Here is a 25730-nt window from a genome sequence, read left to right as displayed (position 1 = left end):
CCATCAAACAGCTGGCTTGACTCTTGGCTGCGTCTACAACAGCCTTTGAGTAAGAGCTGTGTGTCCAGCATAATGGTTGAGCGACATGCCTCTGCAGAGAGACTCAAGCCCTGCGCTGGAGCAGGAATAGAAGCAGTCTCTGCCTACACAGTCTGGCTGAGACGGAGAGTTGACACCTCAGGAAGAGTGCAGATGAACCGTGGGCAGCGCTGAGAGCTTCTATCTCTGTCCGTTTCTTCCGATTGTCACACCTCAACCGCACGAAAGTGAAAAAGCAACAACAACAACAACACCTGTTTATATCAGAAGGAATAGTGATGGATGTAAAATCATACATTATAATAAACATTTATATAACTAATCTGAAATACTTCCCCTATAAAACTTTGATGTGTTCAACATTTCTTAATAATGATAAATGTGTGGTTATGTTAAGGCAGGTTGCCGTCTTATGCATAAGTGCTTCCTTAAACTGGATAGATTCAACACTAAAGACTTACCCAGCAAGAAATAGCTCTGTTAACTATAGACCCGATATAGTCTGGCTATGAGTTACTCAATTCTGGCTAAAATAACCTTGAATTTAGTTACATGTAGTTTTTGCCAAAATAACCTGCGAGATGCATGATATTCCATCATGTAAGCAAAGTCAACAGTGATTACAAGGCGTTTGGTTTCATCTCTTTGACATGTTCATGTTCTAGATGACTAGGCTATTCTTGAGCTATAGTTAGACGGCTATTTTCAGTGACAGCCCATATTTTTCCTGGTTTTAGCCTAGATGTAAGGGCTGTGTTGAACAGGGCTGTGTGGACGGCTATTAGACGTCTTTTAAATGCAAAATTGCTTGCTGGGTAGTGACTACGAACTATTTTGTGTACTACATCAAGGTCGACGCGACAAATATCTACAGACACTCAAGTCTCACAAGTGCTTAAAAAGGGAATCAAAGTAACCAATGTCCTTCAGAAAGAATCTACTCTTCAATATAACAGATAAATAAAATTATGTTAAAGGGTTAGATCACCCAAAAATAAAAATTCTGTCATTCATTTATTCCCCGTCAGACCTCCGTTTATCTTCACACACAGATGAATATATTTGTGTTTAAATCCGATGGCTCAGAAAGGCCTTCATTGACACCAATGTCATTTCCTCTCTTAAGACCCATAAAGGCACTAAAGACGTCGTTACAAAGCCCATCTCACTACAGCGGCTCTACAATCATTTTATGAAGACAAGATAATAGTTTTTTTTGCGCAAAAAAACCTAAATAACGACTTACCGTATATAGTGATGACCGATTTCAAAACACTGCTTCCTAAAGCTTTGGAGCTTAACGAATCAGTGTATTAATATCCGTGAATTATGAATCGATATGCTGATTCATAAAGCTCCAAAGCTTCAGGAAACTTTGTTTTGAAATCGGCCATCACTATATAAATCGATATTTATTTATTTTTTGCACACTAAAACTATTCTCGTGTCTTCATAAAATGACTGTAGAGCCGCTGTAGTGAGATGGGCTTTGTAACGACGTCTTTAGTGCCTTTATGGGTCTTAAGAGAGGAAATGACATTGGTGTCAATGAAGGCCTTTCTGAGCCATCGGATTTCAACACAAATATCTTCAATTGTGTTCTGAAGATGAACGAAGGTCTGACGGATGTCGAATGACATTAGGGTGAGGAATTAATGACTGAATTTCTTTATCTGGCAATACATAATTAAAATGTAAGTAGTCTGAAAAAGAGAGTATAAAAATCAAGTGACTCTAGACTTTTGAATCTGCAATAAACACCGCTCATTATTTTTGTTCGGGACGAAACAAATGATTGGTTTGGGCGACTGTCACTCTCTCTCGCTACCATGGCAACCACCGCTTTTGCTACAGGATCCGCCCACACATGCGCCACCCCTAGGAAGAGCAATAGCATTCAAAATGCACGGTGCACGGTTTTGTAGTCAGCGGGGAAAAAGGAAGACAGTAGGCCTACATGTAAAGGCAATGCACACAAAGTCTTTGGATAAACAAATAAATCAAACGTGAGTAAATATGGGCGTGGCTTTCCAACGATGGAGAACTGAGGGACCTAAAGGGGCTGAAAAACGACTGATTGCTGGCTGTATTTCTGCTGGACAGGTCATCTTTCATTTTGATTATACATTTTTTTGGTTTCTGTTTTCATGAAGCATGTAGCACTAGCACACGAAGCTGCCTAATATAGCATAACATTACTTAGCATAAAGTTACAATATTATACACTTAGCCATTAGTAGAGATGATAAATACTCAATATGCTTAGTTAAGTTGATCGCTGTTGTGTTGAATTTCACAAAATTTAACCTTAGATAACAAAATGCATGTGTAAAAGCTAGTACACCGCATCCAGGAACTGTTTTTAGAGCTAAGTTAGCTTTAGCTGCTGCTAATCAACAATGCTTTCATCATGGAAACTCTTACATGCAAAACACAGTATATGTTATGAATCTTACACGAAATTCATCTTCATCACAGTATAACTGATGTTATTGGAAAAAAAAAAATCAATGCTACCCGTTTTTAGCTTTGCCTTATAAATATAACTAGCTCGTTACCGAATTAAACAAAAATATATTTTAAACTATAGTACCGTTATTCTAGCTGGATAGTGAGTACTAAAAGACATCTTATTTGTTTATATTCATACTGATAAAGTTAGATGTTTTATTACATGTGATTCTGACATGATGTGACTACATGCACACCACTCCTCAGGTCAATAATGCGTCTTACAGCTGATTGGTCGGTGAGGCGCGTTCATGTGTTTTGGGGGCGTGGCTTTGGAAAGAGCCCAGAAGGGAGAAGGTGGAGCGAATGGAAATAATGAGCTGTCTTTAAAACAGTCGTGAGACGTCTACAGACACTCAAATTTTATACTTTCTTTTTTAGAGTAGTTACATTTTAATTATGTATTGATATATAAAGAACATTTAAACAAATTTTGAAAAAAAAGTTTTTTAACCAATTCTTACCTACTCACCCTTTAAGTCAAATTAAATAGTCACGGCCTACTCGCACTCAACAGTTTTGCCTCTTCAGCGGCTTCAGCCATGTCCTCGATTCAGATATAAGACACTGCGATTCACAAATACCTGCATTCATATTCATGTAAAGTAGCCTTTGTTGTCAAGTTTGGGTGAGTAAATGCAAATTGCACAAGATAAAGTAGCTTTAATGCCCTGTAAAATGGGATATCACTTCTTTTGTAGCAGAAATAATATTCTGTAGAAAAAGTTGCCATGCAAAATAATGCATTACTCATCACAAATGTACTGGAGTGAAGAGTACATATACTTATTCTCCTGAGACTTATATTACATTTGTAAAAAGGGGCATAATAGGCAAGTACAGTAACTAATTACAGTTACTCAAATACAGCACTGAGGATGGATTCATTCGACAACAATCTGGCGAAGGTTTGTAACACTCAAACCACCATTTCCTGTAAAGCTGCTTTGGAGCGATATTTATTGTGAAAGTGCTATACAAATAAAGTTTAATTGAATAGCAAAGAATTGCTGTTGACCAAATAAAATTGCATTTATTGAATTTATTATTTTCTCATATGCTAAGGATGGACTTGTTCTAGTAACATAGAAGTTCTAAACATTGAAATGCATCAAATTAGTATAAAAAATGCGATGTAGTTTTTAGCTGGAGCGGTTAAATATTCTCACAGTATGTGGATGGAGCATCACTGTAATATTAATGGCGGAAGGGACCACATCGCCCTCCAGCTGAACTCGCTGTACAAAACACTGATTCTGTCGACTGCAGACTCCACTCTCACCTGTTAAAATATCCATATGCAAAGCATTTGTGCTTGTCTACAATTATCCAGTCTAAGAAAGCCAAAAGATCGACGCTGTGCTGCGTATTATGCACAACAAACTGCATATTAATGTAATGCAGTTACATAACAGCTCAGCAGTATTGCTATCGCGTGAAACGTTTCTGTAGAGAGCAGAGGATCCAATGCAGCTTGTATTTCTCTGTGCTGTCAGACCGAACCCAGACGGTGTAAAGCAGGTCAGCTGTTCGTGTCTTACTATACCAGCGGTGCAGAATCCAGGTCAAGCCTTTTAGTTTCTGCAGCTGAAGCACGAGCCAGGGTCAGAGCGCCGTTGCCATGGTTACTCCTCCGGTTGCTGCAGCGCGGCCCCTTAGAGGCGCAGCATCACTAACGGGGGTTGCTGGGCGGACGGGGAGGCTGTTGCCACGCAGAGCGCCTAGAAACCCACGAGAGCCAATCAGAGGCTAGCGACGCGGAACCCACGGCAGGCATCCCTCTATTTATAATTTCTAGAAATTGTTTTGAAAAATCTATCATGGGATGCTAAGAATTAATGTATCATGTGTAAACACATATCAAGACTATCTCTCTCTCTCTCTCTCTCTCTCTCTCTCTCTCTCTCTCTGTAGCTGCATGCTTGACTGTTTCTTAACATCTGCACAAGATTTCTACTCTTATTAGACTGGGAGAAAGTAAATCAATAGGAAGTTATTCGATAGCAGCCTGGCCCATGAAAGCAGGGTTGTCCTAAATAAAAGGGTGGTTGATTATGATTTTACTTTTCTAACTTTAACTAGTGTGTAATGTTGCTGTTTGAGCATAAACAACATCTGCAAAGTAACAACGCTCACAGTTCAACGCAAAGGGAGATATTTTCTTTTACAGAAATCGCCTTTTTAAACGTGGAGCAGATTACAACGCCTTCTTCCCAGGTTGAGGACATCACTTACCCTAAAATTTACATTTAAAACCTGCCCCCAGGAACATAACAAAAGGCCATTTTGAGAAGAGGAAGAGTTGTTGTAGTGGATCACATTAAGGAGTCGCTCAAACTGTCACATCCATCTTTTCACAATACACTATATGTAACACAAATGCAGTTGCATGTCATAAAAGCAAGATGATAACATTAGGTTATTTCCGTAATTAAACTAAACTATACCTGTTCTATCTTTATGCATCAGATATTCTCTGGCTCATCTTACAACAGTTCCCACATGAGTGATTTATAGATTACCATGACAGAATATGCTAATCAATGACTTGAAGATAGTTAGCTCATAAATTCATCAACTTACCTTTCAGAAACGTCCTGAGTCTCTAAATCATTGTCCGAGTCCGGACATTTTCAGTGTGTGTCTGCGTGAGGTAATCGGAGCTGCTAACACAAGCTCTTGAAGCTCCGCCCTCTTCTATAAAGGGGGCCGGAGAAGCAGCTCATTTGCATTTAAAGGGACACACAAAACAGTGCATTTTTGCTCACCCTCAAAACGTGACAATTTTACCATGGCATAAAAAAATGATCTGTGGCATATTTTGAGCTAAAACTTTACACACACACTCTGGGTATATCAGAGACTTATTTTACATCTTGTAAAAATGGGCACTTTAGGACCCCTTTAAGGCTTCAGTCTCCCACACATCTCACCAACCCATTACAATAGTTTGTATGCTTTTTACAAATAATGCAGTAGTCTAGTAATATTTGAAAATGTTTCTGAAGTAAGAATATTAATGAATGATATTAGACGCTCGATGATAAGTCGTTTTCGCTTTTCTGGCTTGCTATAGTTCAAGGTTACAGTACTGACAAAACATAAGGTGGATGTAATTTCTTAGCCTGTTGCTTTATTATAGATAAAGTACATTAAATGCAAGCACATTGTTCACACGTTCTCCTTACTGTTTTTGATTGTAAGGTTACTGGTTACAATAGACTAGCAGAGGTTATGATATTTTGGAAGAAACTGAAAACTTTTGGTGAACTGGTAACACGTTAGAATAATTGTCCCTAAAGTAATGCAATAGAGTATTACTACATTAACAAAATTAAAGCCACAATATGTAATTTTTCACTGCTAGAGGTCACTTATTCAAAATAAATGTGTAGCTTGATGACGCCTTCATTTCGCAGAGCTTTTATTCTGCCACAGATGACTGCTTCTGCTGCTTTCACCCATGTTTTATCATATTAGACACATTATTTGAGTGTGTTGAAAGTTATGTTTTAATGTTACTCTGTGCGTCCGCTCGGCGGCTGCTGAGACACTTGTTTACACTGCAGTAACCTAGAGCGATATTAGGCATGTTAAAACATGAAACATCGTGGTAAATCAAGAAAACCAGATTTGAACAATAAGACTGGAGAACAATGATTAAATGTTCTGGTTAAAAATTGCTTAGGCTATTTCTTTGGATTTAAACATTATTGGAAACATTTGGGATAGCCTACACAGGTCAACAAAATATATAACATTGTTATAGTGTTTTTTTTGATATTTTAGTCCAAAAATCTTACATATTGTGCCTTTAACTAATCAGTAATGGCTTAATGGCAAATTTAAGACTGAGATAGTAATCAATTAGGCTTGAAGTTAACAAATTATTAAAACAATGACCTATTAATTACATTAACGTCTTTCTTCGAACAGTGATCTGGATCATTATTTTAAAGTAAAACTTTTTTATTGTTAATAGTAAAATTGGTCCATATCACTGCAGTGAAAATCAAGGCGTTTTAACATGAACTGCTTTGAGTGAAAGAAACAATGTAAAATTAAAATTAAAGTTTTTTTCGTCAAACGCACATAACAGCATTCACAAACGCGGTAAAGTAGAAAATATATTTCATAACAAACGCACTCACGCGTTATTTCAGTAACTTCCCGCAGACGCTCGAGAGTTCAGCGCGCGCTGCCGCCGTTACAGTGAGTGAAGACCTCATATGGTGGAGCCTTTAGGCGTGGACTGTGAGTGTGACAGCTGGACTTTGAATCTTCGCTGCTTCCATGAACACATTATGAACAGTAACCAAAAAATCTTTATCCTTGATGGAAAGCGAGCGGTCATTCCCGCATCGCTCGTCAGCAGAATCCCTCACGTGCGCGCGCTCGCATACATCATCATCCCGCGCGTCCTAACTGCTGAACCCGCAACACCACGCGAGGACAAAAAGCGTCTGTCATTCAATATCATTCGCAAAAGCAGCATTTTATTTATAGAATTGCGTTTATAATAAATAAAACAGTCTTATTTGCTGGGGGGAAACTTTGCAGAAATGTGACATATGCTTTCACACAGAGGATGCCAATGTGAATGTGCACGCGCATGTGACAGTTCTTGCGTTGGAGGAGAAATATCCACAGTGTTAATCACCTTTCATTTTTAAAGTCAATTTGTGGCATATTCATTAATGCCTTAGCTACAAAACAGCTATTAGACATTTACACCCTTACAACTGAGTTCACTGGTAAATAACTGATAAACACTATTTCTCTAGGTCACGTGGTTCCCAAAACCTGTCCTGGAGGACCACCAGCCCTGCACATGTTGTATGTCTCCCTCATCAGACCCACTCACTTCAGGTCTTGCTATCTCTACTAATGAGCTGATGAGTTGGATCAGGTGTGTCTGATGAGGGAAACATGCTAAATGTGCAGGGCTGATGGTCCTCCACCTCCAGGACAGTTTTGGGAACCACTGCTCTAGGTATTTTGATGGTTTCCCTTTTGGGAGTCCCATAGGATTGCTTTTGGAAGCATGTTCAAAACAGAACAAATGGCTTAATTTCAGACTCAGATGTCAGCTACGGATCCTCAGTCCAAGACTGCTTGTTCTACATCACTAATGCTATTGAGCGCGATCTGATGGACACACATCATATGACTTACTGTTGAAGTGAGATTATGGCATTTTTAAGATTCGAACAGGTTTGGAAATACATGAGTAAATGGCGGCCGGATTTTCACTTTGGGTTTCCTGTCCCTTTAAATAGAAACAGCCCTTATAACCTCACCATCACAGTTACATTATTGAAGCAAATAACAGTGTGTTGAGCATCCATGAGAGCCTATGAGTGGCTGACGGTGTTCAGGAAAATGTCAAGAGCTTTGTTTGCTGCCTTATGCTTCCATCCCTCTTTGTGAGCTTTCATGGGCTTGTTAACAAATTGGCAACACAAACTAGGTCATGATGTAAAATTGATTAGTTGTGGTCCAGTTTTTAAATGTTTCATCATATAGATCTATGTTCATAATTGCCATGTAATAGGAGTCCCATTGAACGGGTCTCTTTTATCTGATTGTTTATGGTGATATCAATCAAAATCTCTTCTCGCTTTCAGAACCAATATGAACCATGATGAAGTGAAGTTAAACAAGAACATCCCCAGAGTGAGTGTAGCGGTAAGTAACGCCACATTAAAGAGAGAAAGTCTCTCCTTCTCTGAGGACTTGTAATGGAGATCAGTCAATATTTAGAAATATTGTATTACAGATGCAATCGATTTGCGGTCGTGCAGCGTAAATGCTGTTTAAAGTCTGCCGTGTTTGCTGGGCTCATGGGAATGGACTCAAAAACATCAGAGTATCCGTGCGGCATTAATCAAAGCATCACAATACGGAACTGCAAAGTGCTTGATGATTGATTTTTCTCTGCGCCAAAGCAGCACTTTAAACGTATAGAATGCAAAATATTTAAGGCCCATTACTGTTAGCAGACACAACCGCAGTATAGTGTTTACATTTAGCATTAAATATGCATAGGCACTTGCTACAGGAGGGTAATCAGTTTCTTCTTCGTCTTTCAGGCCAGTTGTGCTAAAGGAGGGATGATTATGGGATGCTTATTTAAATAATGTAATCAACTCTGATTGCTTCAACTTGTCACCTACACAGTACTTTTTATCATATAAGCCGTGTTTTGTTTTTTGTCTATAGGTTCGGTGTGAAAAATGACAGCAGTATACTTCATAAAATGAACTCATGAAAGTATACTTTTTTACAGCAAACAAATCAGTTGCTTAAAAGTCCCGTTCTTCGCGATTCCATCTTTCAAACTTTAGTTAGTGTGTAATGTTGCTGTTAGAGCATAAATAATACCTGTAAAATTATAAAGCCCAAAGTTCAATGCCAAGCGAGATATTTTATTTAACAGAAGTTCCCTTTCAAAGCCTACAGCGAACGGCCGGTTTGGACTACACCGCTGCACTTCCTGCTGTAATGACGTCACTAGAACCGTTTGTTGACTAACCCTCCGCCCGCAAGAACACGCAAAATAGGGGGCGTGGTCTCGTTGCTCTCCCACGTGTAGACGAGCGCATTCAGCGCTTGCATCTCTCCGTTATGGTAAGAGGCGGGACCTTTCCGGGCAAAGTGCGCTAAGCTGCTGTCCAATCACAACACAGGAAGCGCTGGCCCAATCAGAACTCGTTACGTGTTTCTGAAGGCGGGACTTCATAGAACAAGGAAATCATCAGGCCGTTTTTAGGACAGAGAAAACAGCGGTGTACAGATAAGTAAATTGTGTGAAAAATACTGTTTTTACACGCGAAACATAAACTCATGTTATATTGGACACTGTAAACATAATCAAAGCTTAGAAAACACTCGACGAATGGGACCTTTAATTATATTTGCTTATTATATATGATATACACAAAAAATGGGGTCAAAATCATTTTGGCATTAAAAGTGGGACCAGCACAATATTAGGTTATAATGTTATGCCTGATTAGTGCATTTTGTGATAAACATGAAGAGACATCTTTCAAAAACATTAAAAAATCTTACACGGGCAAAACTTTTGTTATATAATAAGGTATGTACTAATATATAATATTGTATATTCAAAATGTATTTGATTTGTTTATTAATGAATTATATTCTATATACAATCGTATTTCATAACAATAATCTACAAAAGTTATTCTTCAAAGATTGTTCATTTTATTTCATACTTCAAAAAAAGAGAGACATATATTATCTCCCCGCCAGCAGAAAGCAGAGGCTCAACAGTCTGGTGTGTGGTAATGAGAGAGCACGAGGGATTCCTCTGAGACGGATGAAACAGCCACAGGTTGGGAAAGTAGCCAGCTCAAAGAAAGTGAGCTTTACAGCAGCCGCGTCTGACTCTGAACACAGAGAATGACTAATGACTAAAGCACCAGACACTCAATTCACTTCCACAGGGCCAAACATTCTTACGGAGAAAGAGATGGGAGTTACAAAACTACACTTATAAAATTATGTGCCACTGCGGTTCAGCAAACGGATAATACAGATGCATTCGGGGTGGGTGCCTATAGTGACTGTAACTAATGAACTATGTCTTCTGTGAATACATTGAAACTCAGTTCCACAGATCCACACAGCCGGCTTAAAGTGCACACAACACATTTTGACAGCAGTTGAAGGATTTAGGAGGAAGTAACTACTTGACAACTTGTAGTAAAACGAACCAAATCTAAGAAGTCTGAGGCAAACAACGGCTGTCATGACCGTAATTCAAGTACCCATTCAGCAGCTCAATTAATAACCGCACTCCGTGAGGATGTCTTCACCCCAGGAAAATAAGGAACAAATACTGTGCTATTGACTTTAGAGCAGGTGTGTGTTGGTCAATGGTCAGTGGTTTTCAGTTCCTCAAAATAGCAACACGCCAACAATGCTCCTGAACACTCCTGGTTTAGACCAGACGTCCATGGGGGAACGAACACACACACACACACACACACACACACACACACTCACTCTCTCTCTCTCTCTCTCTCTCTCTCTCTCTCTCTCTCTCTCTCTCTCTCTCTCTCTCTCTCTCTCTCTCTCTCTGATGGGAACAGATGGGCCAGTGCATTTTATATTTAAACAACGTGACGCTGGACGTGAACATGAGAACTGCGTCGGGCTGAAACTAGCCAAACACACTTGAGTCTCGCCTGGCGTTGCATTACGCTGGGTATATGATGAGGCCCTCAATGCATTTAATGTTTTCAGCCCAAGCTAATTCAGACATACATAAACCAACACCCTTTGCATATCACAAGCCTTCATTTCAAGAAATAAAATATATATCAATTAATGAAAATTTAACTATATGACATCAAACTAATAGAAGAATGTTCAGAAAAATATCCCTTTTATTGCAAAAGGCTCTGTTTTTGCATTTCATATGTTTTATTATAATTTTAGAAATGTAAATGCAATTGCCTACTGTAAATCCATTAAACTATAACCATAAGGGTATCAAAACTGTAAATTACTCAGAATATTACTATAGTGCACAAGGCTTGTTTTTCAGATTATTAATAATCTGGCATTGATCTTGTTTTTCATATTTCAAATGCAACCGAAGTAATCATTAAAGGGGGGGGTGAAATGCTGTTTCATGCATACTGATCTTTTTACACTGTTAAAGACTTGGAATCCCATACTAAACATAGACAAAGTTTCAAAAGTTAAGGTGGACGTTTGATGGGAGTATTTCTTTGTCAAAAATACTACTTCCGGTTAGTCATAAGTTTCGGCAAGTTTTTTGCGATCATGCGTCCCCTTTGACGTTAATGGGGGCGGAATTTCCTTGTATGGGCCTTACGGACAATTCTACCGGAAGCGCGTGAGAGAGAGAGAGGGAGAGAGCGAAAGTAACAGGCTACGCCCATCAAAGCGCTGGCTCGTAGGATGCGCTGCACAGGGGATGTGCACATAACAATGTTACCAAAAAAGTGCGTTTTTGGTTGCCAGACCAAGACAGTCCTGCACAGATTCTCCAAAAACCCCGCGGTAAGGCAACAGTGGATGTAATTTGCTTTTCCGGATCAGCAACTGAGTTGCGCGAATGTTTATATCTGTTCGCTGCATTTCGGTGCCGACTGTTTCATAAACAAGGCCCAGCTCGACACCGGATTTTCCGATCGCCTAATGCTGAAGGATGGAGCAGTCCCAACGATAAAGGTCCCAACGTTAGAACCGCAGGCGGTGAGTGAGACTGCTTCAAATGTCTGTGTTTTTGTCTGTGTTAGCCCAAACATGATCACGTATAGTTAATTGATCAATGGAGCATGCGATGTGTAGTGCGTGTACATTTGTTTAGCTGGCCACTATATGTGTAACTTTATGTTTGTGTATTGTAAAAGCACTCCAAACAACAATACACAAAGAGGGGGGAAATATGTTGAACTAAATAAGCGCGCTTCTTCATTCAAATGCGCTACTATTCCGTGTCTTCCTATGTAAACACTAACTAGCCTGCCGTGCAAAACCAGTCCGCTTACTAACGTTACAATTGTCTACACAAACCACGCGTAAACACACACACACACACACACACACACACACACGTGCACAACTGCACTTCTCACATGTACACCTTCAAAGACAAAAATACGACAATATAATTCAAGTATAAATATGTAAATAACACAAGCCGCTAAGCATATTATATAGTTAGTGTATAACTTGTACCACATAGAGACGTCCTGCTCTAGTCGTTTTTGCTGCTGCTCCTGTTCAACTGCAGCCTCTGGGTCTGATTCCGGATCATAGATGTATGGCTGTATCTGATTAAAAGCCATATTTTTATTTTGAATAAAGTCTTTTTCCCGCTGTTAGGGATGACACAGCTTTACGACGCACTCGACTCAAACACAATAGCAGCGGCGTGCACACGTCATTATTTAGCTCCGCTCACACGATACGCCCCCACCCGCTCGGCTTTTTTCGGAAAGACTCGGAACAGCGCATCTTTCTTATATAATTATAAAAAAAATAAAGACTTTTCGGAGATATGCAGGATGCAATGCTACTCTATAGGTACTCAAGATTGACATGACACTGACTGAAACTGAGTGTTTCACCCCCCCTTTAAATTACATTTATGTAGAGTAATGTAAGTCCTACTTAAGGTCCAATGTGTAATATTTACAAAGATTTATTGACAGAAATGTAGTATAATATACATAACTATGTTCTCAGTATAAAGACCTTACATAATGAACCGTTGTTTTTATTATCTTAGAATGGGCCGTTTCTATCTACACACACCGCGGGTCCCTTACAGTGAAATCCATTTGCCATTTTGCGCCGTCATGTTTCTACGGTAGCCCTAAACGGACAAGCTTTTCTACAGAGCGTTAGTCACTCTGCTGTCTGAGACGACCACATCTTTATTCTGTGTTGGCCACTGTAGCTTTTCACTGTGCTTTGAAAGGCAAACATGTCTCTGCAGGTCTGCTGCATCACATCAGTGGGCGTGGCCATACACAGAGGGACGTTTTCAACTGTTACCTGATTTGCCCACGTCACAGTGTGGGTAGGGTTTAGGGGTGGGGTCGGGTGAAGGGAATCATCTTAATTGCGTGATTTATAAACACCCATCAGTTCGCAACCTCATACTCTTGAAAGGGAGGGGTGAGGGATTGCATTTCACAACCTCACCACTAGATGCCGCTAAAATTTAGGCAGGTCAAATAAGCATCCTTACAGGTGTCATAAAATGAAACTTTGACTTTTGTAGGTTTTTTGCATTTACTTACATTTGCATTTGCATTTTACAGTAAAGCTAAAAAGAAAACATGCAGCCAGTTTGTTATAAACTGTCCTGTGTCAATTTGGAGTCCGCCCTCTTCCCAGCCCGTTTTGTACACAGATAGCGAAGCGGCTAACTAAGGTGCCATTCGCATTACTACAATTTAGTTTCATAATGAAGCGATCCTGGCATGCCACCTGCTCTGTGTTAGGATGTACAGATGTCCAGCTTCAGAAGAAACCAAAGCAAAATGGCTTGATTTTATTTATGAAGGTAATGTCCCAGACAGAGTGAGAGTGAGAGTTTTTCAAACATTGGACAATACGAGGCTGGACTCGCATTAAAGTTGCTTTTAAAGGGTGGACCTGTGGGCCGACCTACAATTCCTCAGAAAGATGTAAGTTTTTTTTATATATATATATAATTGTGGTTGTTTGATTGTTTTGGTCATTGTTAGCAAACGCTAACATCTACGGTAGTTGCTTTTACTTGGAGTGTCAAACATTATAGGCCTAACTTACAAAACGTGTGCTGAAGTTAGTCAGTTGTAACAGTCCCACAATTTGGTTGGCTAACATTATTCGTAAGTTTTGCAGGTATTGTGAAGAAGCAAACAAGGACAATAGCGAAAATGGCAGATCATGGATAGACGCTTGTATTTCAGAGTACATCACAGCTCCTGCATACAAATGATGTAGGCTTCAAAATCAGAATTTGTTTGACACAGGTTCAACCATATACGACTGGATGCCTAATCTCTCCATCGGTCATGCCGGACAGTAGAGATGCAACAGCCAATCAGAGCAGAGCTCAACATTATTATTCATGAACCTTCCAGATAAGGTAATAACAGCCCATTTCATTCTAGGGACAAATCCTAGGGTTGTAAATGGACATGCAAATCTGGAGAATTTTTGAACTTTCCTGAGCCACATACCTTATATGTAGATATCAGAGAAAAATTTCAAATATTGTATCAATGCATTCTATGGCACCTTTAAGTTCAGCCTAATTGCATTTAATATAAATTTCAAATATAATACATTTTAGTTTAGTTGTAAATAACATGCAATGAATTGTCTGAAAACATGGCATTCAGATCACATTTCAGTATATTCTTTTCAAAGTATTATATAAGTAATAAGTACTCTTTTTTAAAAGTACGCTAAAGTGTACTTCTTTTTTTCAGAAGGGTTTGAAGACATTTAATCTGCAAAACATTTAAATAATCAGTCATATTTTACTATTGCCTGTAAGTTTGAAGCCATAAAAATCATTCATATGTTGTTGTTTTTCAATAGTGTCTGAATTAGAGCGCAGTCACAGGGGACTGCCATGCACGAGCCCTCGCTCATGACCTCTGTGTGTGTGTGTGTGTGTGTGTGTGTGTGTGTGTGTGTTGTTTTTCTCTCAGTCCCTCATTCTCGCGCTTCCTTTCATGTGTGGGTGAGCGACAGCTACATCCGTCCTGCTGGGCATCAGCATGCTGCCCTAATTACCACCCAAAATGAGGAAAATCTCTCCATTCAAAATGCAAAACATCTTCCATTTTTCAGGCCGTATGGCTTAACATATGATAACGTCACATGATTTTTCTCTGATATATGTGCATGCACCAAAATGACTGGCATGTTCTATGCAATGTATTCAATAGGAAGCTTCTCATTCAGCAGGATCTCGTACAGTTTCGAGGAGGATCAGTTCGGCGTGTTTTGGTGTTATTCAGTTCTGCAAGCATTTAGGTCAATGTGTGAATCATTCATAAAGACGCTCGCAACAGTCACGAGCGCATGGATGATGGCTCTTAACTGCACTCCCTTAGGGCAATTTCAAATTAGCATGGTATGGAGATAAAAAAGCAAAACATAGGGTTGAACGACATATGGGGCTCCCTATGGAGGTCAGTAAACCCAACCCCCCCCAAACACACATGACCTTATGGGATGTTCTGTGCTTCTCAGCTGGTTTTGTTTCAGGACTCACACTTACATTGGCCATCAAGTGGTGACCCAATACAGATCCAAAATAGATAAAAGTAAACAAATATACCCTTAAAATAAGACTGTGGTATGTGAATACATTTATTAAAGGAATGTTATTCCTTGGGAATCTTAGCAATGCATAGTAGAACAGTAGTGATGTTCAATTCATTAACAAAATGTTGTTGTTTTTTATCAAATCCTCAACGCATCAGTTGATTCATAAATCTCTATGCCCTGTCCAAATACCAACACTTGCGATTTTTGCACTTGACTACTTACACTCTAAAAAATGCTGGGTTAAAAACAACCCAAGTTGGTTTGGAAATGGACAATCCTAGAAATTGGGTTGTTTGAACCCTAGTAAACGGCCACATTCATACAACCTAATTTCTGGGATTGTCCATTTTCAACCCAACTTGGGTACACCCAACAGAGTGTACATGGTGTATTTCTTTTGGCCAATTTGGCCAAGTATGAGTGAAGACAGCAAGTGTGTCGAACTTTTGATTTCCTGATGGGACACGCTTATAGTGTTGCAAATTATTATTATTATTTTTAATACTTTGCATTTGAATGTCTGGGCTCGTATTTTTTAAAGCTTCAAAGAATCCTCTTAGCTTAAAACTTTTACATAAAAAAGCTTAGCTTAAGAGTGATTGAGGACTGATCTGAGAGCAACTCTGAGAGAGGAAAATACAAAAAATGTATCTTAGTGAGAATGCAGAGCTGATCCCTTTGCTATATGACAGTCTTTTGAAGTCTTTTGAAGACTGTGCTTGGTTAGTTGTCCAAGAAGGAAAAAGGAGTGCTTTTAAGTATAGGGTCTATATAAGCCTTCACTTTGAAACTACAGACATCATTATTCCTGTTTTACTGTACTCTCCCTTTCTCACATTGTATATATATATATATATATATATATATATATATAGACACACACAGACATACACTCACCTAAAGGATTATTAGGAACACCTGTTCAATTTTTCATTAATGCAATTATCTAATCAACATTATCATCATCACATGGCAGTTGCTTTTTGGGGTGTGGTCCTGTTCAAGACAATCTCCTGAACTCCTGAATGTCAGAATTGGAAATAAAGGTGATTTAAGCAATTTTGAGCGTGGTATGGTTGTTGGTGCCAGACGGGCCAGTCTGAGTATTTCACAATCTGCTCAGTTACTGGGATTTTCATGCACAACCATTCCTAGGGTTTACAAAGAATGGTGTGAAAAGAGAAAAACATCCAGTATACGGCAGTCCTGTGGGCAGAAATGCCTTATTGATGCTTGAGGTCAGAGGAGAATGGGCTCACTGATTCAAGCTGATAGAAGAGCAACTTTGACTGAAATAACCACTCGTTACAACCGAGGTATGCAGCAAAGCATTTGTGTAGCCACAACCTTGAAGCGGATGGGCTACAACAGCAGAAGACCCCACCGGGTACCACTCATCTCCACTACAAATAGGAAAAAGAGGCTACAATTTGCACAAGCTCATCAAAATTGGACAGCTGAAGACTGGAAAAATGCTGCCTGGTCTGATGGGTCTGGTTTTCTGTTGAGACATTCAGATGGTAGAGTCAGAATATGGTGTAAACAGAATGAGAACATGGATCCATCATGCCTTGTTACCACTGTGCAGGCAGGTGGTGGTGGTGTAATGGTGTGGGGGATGTTTTCTTGGCACACTTTAGGCCCCTTAGTGCCAATTGGGCATCGTTTAAATGCACACGGCCTACCTGAGCATTGTTTCTGTTGATTGGTTTCTTAAACATGACAATGAGTTGACTGTACTAAAATGGCCCCCACAGTCACCAGATCTCAACCCAATTGAGCATTTTTGGGATGTGGAGGAACGTGAGCTTCGTGCCCTGGATGTGCATCCCACAAATCTCCATCAACTGCAAGATGCTATCCTATCAATATGGGCCAACATTTCTAAAGAATTGCTTCAGCACCTTGTTGAATCAATGCCACATAGAATTAAGGCAGTTCTGAAGGCGAAAGGGGGTCAAACACAGTATTAGTGTGGTGTTCCTAATAATCCTTTAGATGAGTGTATATACACGGATCAGGCATAACATTATGACCTAATATTCTTTCATTGCTCCGTAGTCCAGTTCTGATGCTCACATGCCCACTGTTGGTGCTTTCGGCGGGGTCAGGGGTCAGCATGGGCACCCTGACTGGTCAGCGGCTATGCCGCCCCATACGCAACAAACTGAGATGCTCTGTGTATTCTGACAGCTTTCTATCAGAACCAGCATTAACTTCTGGAGCAGTTTGAGCTCCAGTAGCTCGTCTGTTTGATCGGACCACACGGGCCAGCCTTCGCTCCCCACGACATCAATGAGCCTTGGCCGCCCATGACCCTGTGGCCGGTTCTCCACTGTTCCTTCCTTGGAGCACTTTTGATAGATACTGACCACTGCAGACCGGGAACAGCCCACAAGAGCTGCAGTTTTTGGAGATGCTCTGAGCCATCACAATTTGGCCCTTGTCAATCCTTACGCTTGCCCATTTCTCCTGCTTCTAACACATCAACTTTGAGGAAAAAATGTTCACATGCTGCCTAATAAATCCCACCCACTAACAGGAGCCGTGATGAAGAGATCATCAGTGTTATTCACTTCACCTGTCAGTGGTCATAATGTTATGCCTGATCAGTTTATATATTATTTTTTGTTTTATTTACCATGCTGTTAATGTTTTACATAATGTATTTCATAGGAAATGAACAGGACACAGTGAGGTTCTGAACTTTTTGACAGACCCAAATCATCACGGCTGCACAGTTTCATTTTTCCAGTTGCCAAACATTAACGTTAATGTAGTGATTACTTCCATTTCTGGAAGTGTCGGAGATGTTAGCGTGTCTCTAATAAGATCGGTCACAAACATGATCCCGGCACGATTTAAATGCGTAGTGTCTTATTAATTCACTCATGCATTCTGTATAACATTTCTTCTCCCTCGATGCGTTTCGTCCATTTTCTCCACTGCTAAAGAAACTCTTAAGTCTCGTAAAAGTCCTCGTCTGTACTCCTAACACTTTTGGACCTTAAGACCTATTTTAACAGTTAAGATGCTTTCTGAATTACTTTTTCCTTTACTAGGATTTGTATTGAATTTTAAGATTAAATTTCCACACTTCTAAGAATGGTCTTAGATTTTTGTCACTAGGAACTACCCTTTGCAGTAAGGTTTTTCATGAATAATGCCCACATTCATTAGTCACTGTAACTAACAGAAGACACTATTTTTTTATTGTGGTGCTTCTAATTAAGTGATAAAAAGCAGATGCAAATATTGATCAAAACACACATATCCTAATCATCGTTGCACCAATTAAAATTGCAAGACTTTATGTTTTACCAAATTATATGTAATATTGGATTAATTTAACTTACATGTTTTTCTCGACATCTCGTGATTTCGGGGCACGAGAGATTCATGATGGGATACACTTAGCCTTGAATACCGCTCTGAAGTATCCGAGATTGCGTGGGTTTAGTGTGCGTTCAGGGCACTGCACTTTGCCATTTTTAAGACATGGGACTTACTTCCTGCCACATATACACGCTCTCAAGTGGCCAAGACCACAAAAGTTGGTATTTTGATAGGGCAACAATATGATTCGTTAATAAAATAAACGTACAGTGTAAGGTTCTCCAGTCGCAAATGGTTATCTGTTCACTGGAGATTAAAGTGATCAGTGACTAACAACTTCAATTTAATCCTTCTCATTTGAACTACATTTACTCTTTTTCAAGACTATTGCATCTTTTTTAGGCTTGAACCTTTCATTCCTTGTTAATTACACAGAAAAATGTGATGAGAACAGTGTGAAGAATCCGTCTTTTGTGTTTCACTAAATGAAGTTAATTACACAAATGAAGTTGAATAAACAATTACAGAATTTCTGATTGTGTCAAGAGCAAAAGTATCACAGGTCAGTTCTTTCTTTTCCAAAACACAGGTAAATGGAAATATCAGGACTGCAACTTGCAATTCTAACTCTGTTCTTCATAAACAGGACAATAAGCCCAAGAAAATAGAGATCAGGCAAGTCCTTCAGGGCGAGGCACGACAAGAAGGGGAATCCATGTAACTTTCAACACAAATACAAAAATAATTGTCTGACAACGACTGAAAGCATTAAATAGCAGTCCAAATGAGCAGGTGATTAGATGCAGGTGTGTGTGATTAGAGTCCAGAGTGTGACATGTCAACTAGCAGTCTATTAAAGCCAGGTGAACACTATGCGATGTATAGTCCTTTTCTATTGGTCCTTGTCCGACTGTACGAACATCCATGACACACTGTAAGATCTCAGTTATCGGTAATATCAGAGTGTCTGATAGTCAAGGCTCGTTAAAAAGACGCACCCAACTGACCCAAGGAAACTCGCCCGGAGTTTTATATCATCAATCAATCGTGGGATTGAAATGGTGGCTACAAAGAAATCTCTATAGCGCTCATTTTGGTCATGATTTGTCTTGATAAATAAAAACAATTTGATGGTCGTCGTAGGAGCAGTCACACTGCAGGACTGTGCGGGAAATCTTCTGACACTGACAAAATTTGGTCTGAGGTAAAATTTGCCACAAATCGGCTGTCGTGAACATGTCAAACTAACGATCAAAGATGTCCGAATTTAGCCTAGGATCAAAAGGAATCTTTTAGGACTTGCAAAATTTGTCTCCGACAGCCAAATCGTGGCTAAAATCGCACACTGTGCAACCGACTTAAACCACGTTTCCACCGCAGGGACTTTGGGGTGGTACTCGTTGCGTTTGACCGCAGGGACTTTGGGGTGGTATTCGTTGCGTTTGACTGCAGGGACTTTGGGGTGGTACTCGTTGCGTTTGACCGCAGGGACTTTGGGGTGGTAATCGTTGCGTTTGACCGCAGGGACTTTGGGGTGGTAATCGTTGCGTTTGACCGCAGGGACTTTGGGGTGGTACTCGTTGCGTTTGACCGCAGGGACTTTGGGGTGGTACTCGTTGCGTTTGACCGCAGGGACTTTGGGGTGGTAATTTTTGCGTTTGACCGCAGGGACTTTGGGGTGGTACTCGTTGCGTTTGACCGCAGGGACTTTGGGGTGGTACTCGTTGCGTTTGACCGCAGGGACTTTGGGGTGGTACTCGTTGCGTTTGACCGCAGGGACTTTGGGGTGGTACTCATTGCGTTTGACCGCAGGGACTTTTGGGTGGTATTCGTTGCGTTTGACCGCAGGGACTTTGGGGTGGTATTCGTTGCGTTTGACCGCAGGGACTTTGGGGTGGTAATCTTTGCGTTTGACCGCAGGGACTTTGGGGTGGTATTCGTTGCGTTTGACCGCAGGGACTTTGGGGTGGTACTCGTTGCGTTTGACCGCAGGGACTTTGGGGTGGTACTCATTGCGTTTCCACCGCTGGGACTAAATGAAGTTCCGGGTAAAGATTTCCCCCTCAGAAAGTCCCTGATCACAAGGCAGTAATTTTTCAAAGTTCAGGAACTTTCACGGGTGGGACTTGAGCACTGAACATGCTGATTGGTTGAGTTTTGATTGATCAACATAATCTCATGAGAATACATGTGTATTTTACATAAAGTGTAGTTCACAAAACAATGTATGTACAATTTCATACACAATGACGTATTGACAGAACTAAATTATAAATTATTAACTTATGAACATCTTAACAGAAGTAATTTGAACGTATTAATGATATATATTAAAATTGTGGCATTCATTTTTTGACTCTAAGTAAGTAAGTAAAATGTATTTGTATAGCACTTTCAACAGATACAAATCACAAAGTGCTTCACAACAAAAGGAGGAATACACAACATTCATCAAAACATTACAGTCCCTAATCAGAACGAGTAACAAAAACAATAAATAGAAATGGAAATAAACAGAAATGCACAAAAGACAGGCCTAACCAACCTACAGTCTAGATAAAAGCCTCTTTAAATAGAAGAGTTTTCAAATGTTTTACAATTTTCCAATGAATTCCACAGCCTAGGATATGGTTGAAATGTATTCAATTGTCAAATCAATGACGTTTTCAGTTGCATTTATTATCTACTTGTTTTCCGTGAGACAAAAGATGTTTTCTCCTATACAGCGACTGCCAATAGAACCATAGAATACACCAAAACACAACATAAATTCACAAAATACATTTATTCGCTCACTGTAATCCAAATCTTTAGAATCTGACTAATTAGCCTGATCTTCACGGTACTTTAGACCGTGATGGAAACACAGACAGCAACAGGTCTGGGGGGATAAAGTTCCTGGGACAAATTGTTCCGGGTAATTTCAGTTAAAATGTGATTCAAATCAGGTTTTTACAGATATGTCTCAGTCTGGATGCTCCTGCAGCTCAATATAGGCTTTCAAATAAATGTAACAATTTTTTCACTCTTAAAAAATTCACACACCAATGCTGTCAAATCTAGACATAGAAATGCCAAAAGTATTAATACTGAGAAGGTCTGCACCATGACTCGACTCGCTTATTTGGAGAGCGAGATTATGTTTTGAAAGCTTCATCACACACACAGGTACACCTACATTATTACCAATCCATGCAGATAGGTTAGGTGTGTCTGGACACACAAATCTCATGCCTAAAAAGGTCTGATTTGAGAAAAAAAATCAAATTTGCCTGCAGTCTGAACATAGCCTTGTAGTTAGTAGTCTAAAGTGGACTTTCGAAATAAAGTGTAACCTTTCTTTTACCGTGGTTTTGCCAATGGTTTTCAAGGATGAGGCCACATGCACGCAACCAGTCCATGTTGGCATCTGTCCATCTGGCTACCTTCTTCACTGTGACAGATGAGTTTGTGAGAAGAGTTTGAATGGATGCACAGCCCTAGACATCAATGACAAAATGTATGAAAAGCCTTTTCTTCTCCCTTTTTGGTGTTTATTTTTCTAAGCTAACTTTGAATTATTATATTGTATTTTATTATTTGCATTCCCCTGCTGTCTTAACCCATTGTTCAGGTTTGCTTTGCATCCTTCGGTTTACGTCTACTGTTGTGCTGGGCTTGGTACGTGCCAGTCTTTTCCCGCCACCACATTTCTCGAGAGCTGTTGGCGTTTGAGCTAATCTGCTCTCTGGCGGCGTGTGCAAATGTCGATTTAATGAAGTGTGGCGCGTCCTGAGTGATGGCTACAGTTCATAATCTCTCTGCTCTCTCAAGCCTGCTTTTGCAAGCTGGTGGTCAGCGCAAAAACAAACACTTCTGCTTTCTCTTTCAAGCTCCAGCTCTTTTAGAGTAGAGGCACCGCCTTCCACTGTCACTCATCCAAACCAGCCAATTGGAGTAAAGGGTTTCAGAGTCCTGGGAAGATGGGGATATCTCGGCATGGTACTGAGTAGGAGGAGAACTGAGAGGTCAGTGATTGGAGTCTGACTACAAGGTTATATTCAGTTTTACAAAGACTGCTGCCAGCATGACAGATTACACTATTCCAGAGCGGAGAACAGCATTTACTGTAGTGTGATGCAGCAAAACACTGCCTTTCAACAGGCATTTACTTAAACCTACAAAGGATTTTTTTAAGTGAATGCAAAGACATTTTCTTCCAATCACATTTGACATATTTTATTGACTGGAAGGTCTCTTGATTACTTTAGTGACTAATTAAAGTTTTATCACAATTTGTTAATATATTGTCTGAATATTTTCTTGTTTAATCCATCTAATTTCCAGACCGCATGTAATATGTGGTTAAGGAAAGTTTAAAATACCCTGGACAGCCAGTAAATCACAGAAAGCTAACGCTATATTACCGTAGAATAGTAATTAATCATTTACATTAGAAACTAGCAAAATAATATAATCAGTTGGCTTTCATAACTTGCATTAGGGATGTTTGATTCTTTGTTAATATCAAAATATCAAAAGGAGGTCTATGAAAAACAACTCATGTTTGATCATTCAAGTTATGGTAAACATTACTTTAAGATAACTTCCAGAAAGTACTAAATTACATTTATTTTTACTGTCATACAATAGTTTGCAATAGGAATTTTTTTTATTTCTTTTTTTAAATATTTTCTACTGTTTTAATTTTCAGTTTTTTTGTAACACTTTATTTCGATAGTACACTTTAGACATCATATTAACTATAAGCAACTTTGCAGTCAGAGGTCACTCGTTCACACATTTACTGTATTCTACATGGTGAATGGCACAATGTGCTAGATAGGGGATAGAAAACAATTCGGTGTAAATATGCTTTCCATTAGGACGAATGAAGTCTGGTTTCAGATTAGTGTCAGTAAACCGCCGCAGCTCCGGTCCAGACACAACAGCTCAGAGCGGATCATGTGATCGAGTCGGTCCAGAGACACGACAGCTCAGAGCAGATCATGTGATCGAGTCGGTCCAGAGACACAACAGCTCAGAGCGGATCATGTGATCGAGTCGGTCCAGAGACACGACAGCTCAGAGCGGATCATGTGATCGAGTCGGTCCAGAGTCACGACAGCTCAGAGCGGATCATGTGATCGAGTCAGTCCAGAGTCACGACAGCTCAGAGCAGATCATGTGATCGAGTCGGTCCAGAGTCACGACAGCTCAGAGCGGATCATGTGATCGAGTCGGTCCAGAGTCACGACAGCTCAGAGCGGATCATGTGATCGAGTCGGTCCAGAGTCACTACAGCACAGAGCGGATCATGTGATCGAGTCGGTCCAGAGACACGACAGCACAGAGCGGATCATATGATCGAGTCGGTCCAGAGTCACGACAGCTCAGAGCGGATCATGTGATCGAGTCGGTCCAGAGTCACGACAGCACAGAGCGGATCATGTGATCGAGTCGGTCCAGAGACACGACAGCTCAGAGCGGATCATGTGATCAAGTCGGTCCAGAGACACGACAGCACAGAGCGGATCATGTGATCGAGTCGGTCCAGAGTCACGACAGCTCAGAGCGGATCATGTGATCGAGTCGGTCCAGAGACACGACAGCACAGAGCGGATCATGTGATCGAGTCGGTCCAGAGACACGACAGCACAGAGCGGATCATGTGATCAAGTCGGTCCAGAGTCACGACAGCTCAGAGCAGATCATATGATCGAGTCTGTCCAGAGTCACGACAGCACAGAGCGGATCATGTGATCGAGTCGGTCCAGAGTCACGACAGCACAGAGCGGATCATGTGATCGAGTCGGTCCAGAGTCACGACAGCACAGAGCGGATCATGTGATCGAGTCGGTCCAGAGTCACGACAGCACAGAGCGGATCATGTGATCGAGTCGGTCCAGAGACACAACAGCACAGAGCGGATCATGTGACCGAGTCGGTCCAGAGTCACGACAGCACAGAGCGGATCATGTGATCGAGTCGGTCCAGAGTCACGACAGCTCAGAGCGGATCATGTGATCGAGTCGGTCCAGAGTCACGACAGCTCAGAGCGGATCATGTGATCGAGTCGGTCCAGAGTCACGACAGCTCAGAGCGGATCATGTGATCGAGTCGCTCCAGTTTAAAATGAAAGTTCTGTCATGATACTCACCCTCAAAATGCTCCAAATGTGTATGAGTTTCTTTCTTCTGTTGAACAAAAAAAACATGATATTTTGTACAGTGTGAACATTACAGCATTATTATGTGCCTGTCCCTCAAAGCTCTGCACGCGCATACAGTGAAAGTGAAGGTCGCATGAGACTGGTCATCAGTGACCTTGGGCAGGACTTGCCCAAAGCGCAGCACACCGTAACCCCCTGCTGTCGGCCAGGTGGCCACGTAACAATTGCCTCAATGTCGTACATTAGTAACAGACCCACTGCAGTGACACTAGACAAGACCCAAACGCACTTGCTATCCCCTCACAAGTCAGCAGATATGATTAATTCCTCAGAAGTCAAAGCATTGTTTTGGGATGAACTAAGGAATCTAGGGTTTTCCACAGCGTAGACACACTTGATAAATTGCTGTCTCAGCAGTAGCGAGACTTTCACAGAGGCTGTGTAGAAATGTTCTACCCCTGCAGATCCATTTGGCAGGGCTGCTTGTCTCTTAACCTCCCTCTTTAGCACCATTTTCTCAGTCCTCAGGGGAACAGGCCTTTTTTTAAAGTGCCTGGTTTTTCCGACATTTCCCAGCATGCCTCAAATAATGTCACAGGACTCTCATTTATTAATGTCCCACCTCCTATACACAACTTTAAGAACAGAGGTCAGTGCATAATATAATACATGAAGCAATGAATGCAGAGTCCTTCATTAATGCAGTAAAGTCATTATTGCAAATTATACCTAAACTCTACACAAAGATGGTTCTTGAAAGGTTCTTTACAGGGCCGGGACCACCATAGACAAGTCCCGCCCCAATATTTGAAATTCTTGCACTCTTGCAACATCTTGATTTCAATGAAGA

The 25730-nt window shown here is 40.5% G+C and overlaps 1 protein-coding gene across 3 annotated transcripts in view; it reads right to left on the bottom strand.

Annotated features, from left to right (window-relative positions):
* Positions 1-25730, bottom strand: part of phactr3b (phosphatase and actin regulator 3b) — an 88801-nt gene that overhangs the window by 51839 nt on the left and 11232 nt on the right. The window contains exon 1 of one of the 3 annotated variants that reach the window (XM_067431628.1): positions 6702-6937. The exons of 1 other annotated variant lie outside the window; for it this stretch is intronic. The gene's annotated coding sequence lies outside the window, so the exon portion shown is untranslated. Of the gene's footprint in view, positions 1-4096; positions 4375-6701; positions 6938-25730 lie in introns of those variants that run through there. One more of the 3 variants, XM_067431629.1, reaches the window with a different exon arrangement.

Source organism: Pseudorasbora parva, chromosome 22 (assembly GCF_024679245.1).
Source record: "Pseudorasbora parva isolate DD20220531a chromosome 22, ASM2467924v1, whole genome shotgun sequence".
Taxonomy (NCBI): Eukaryota; Metazoa; Chordata; class Actinopteri; order Cypriniformes; family Gobionidae; genus Pseudorasbora; species Pseudorasbora parva.
Note: the sequence above shows the minus strand (reverse complement) of the source record. Positions and strands in the feature narration are given on the sequence as shown.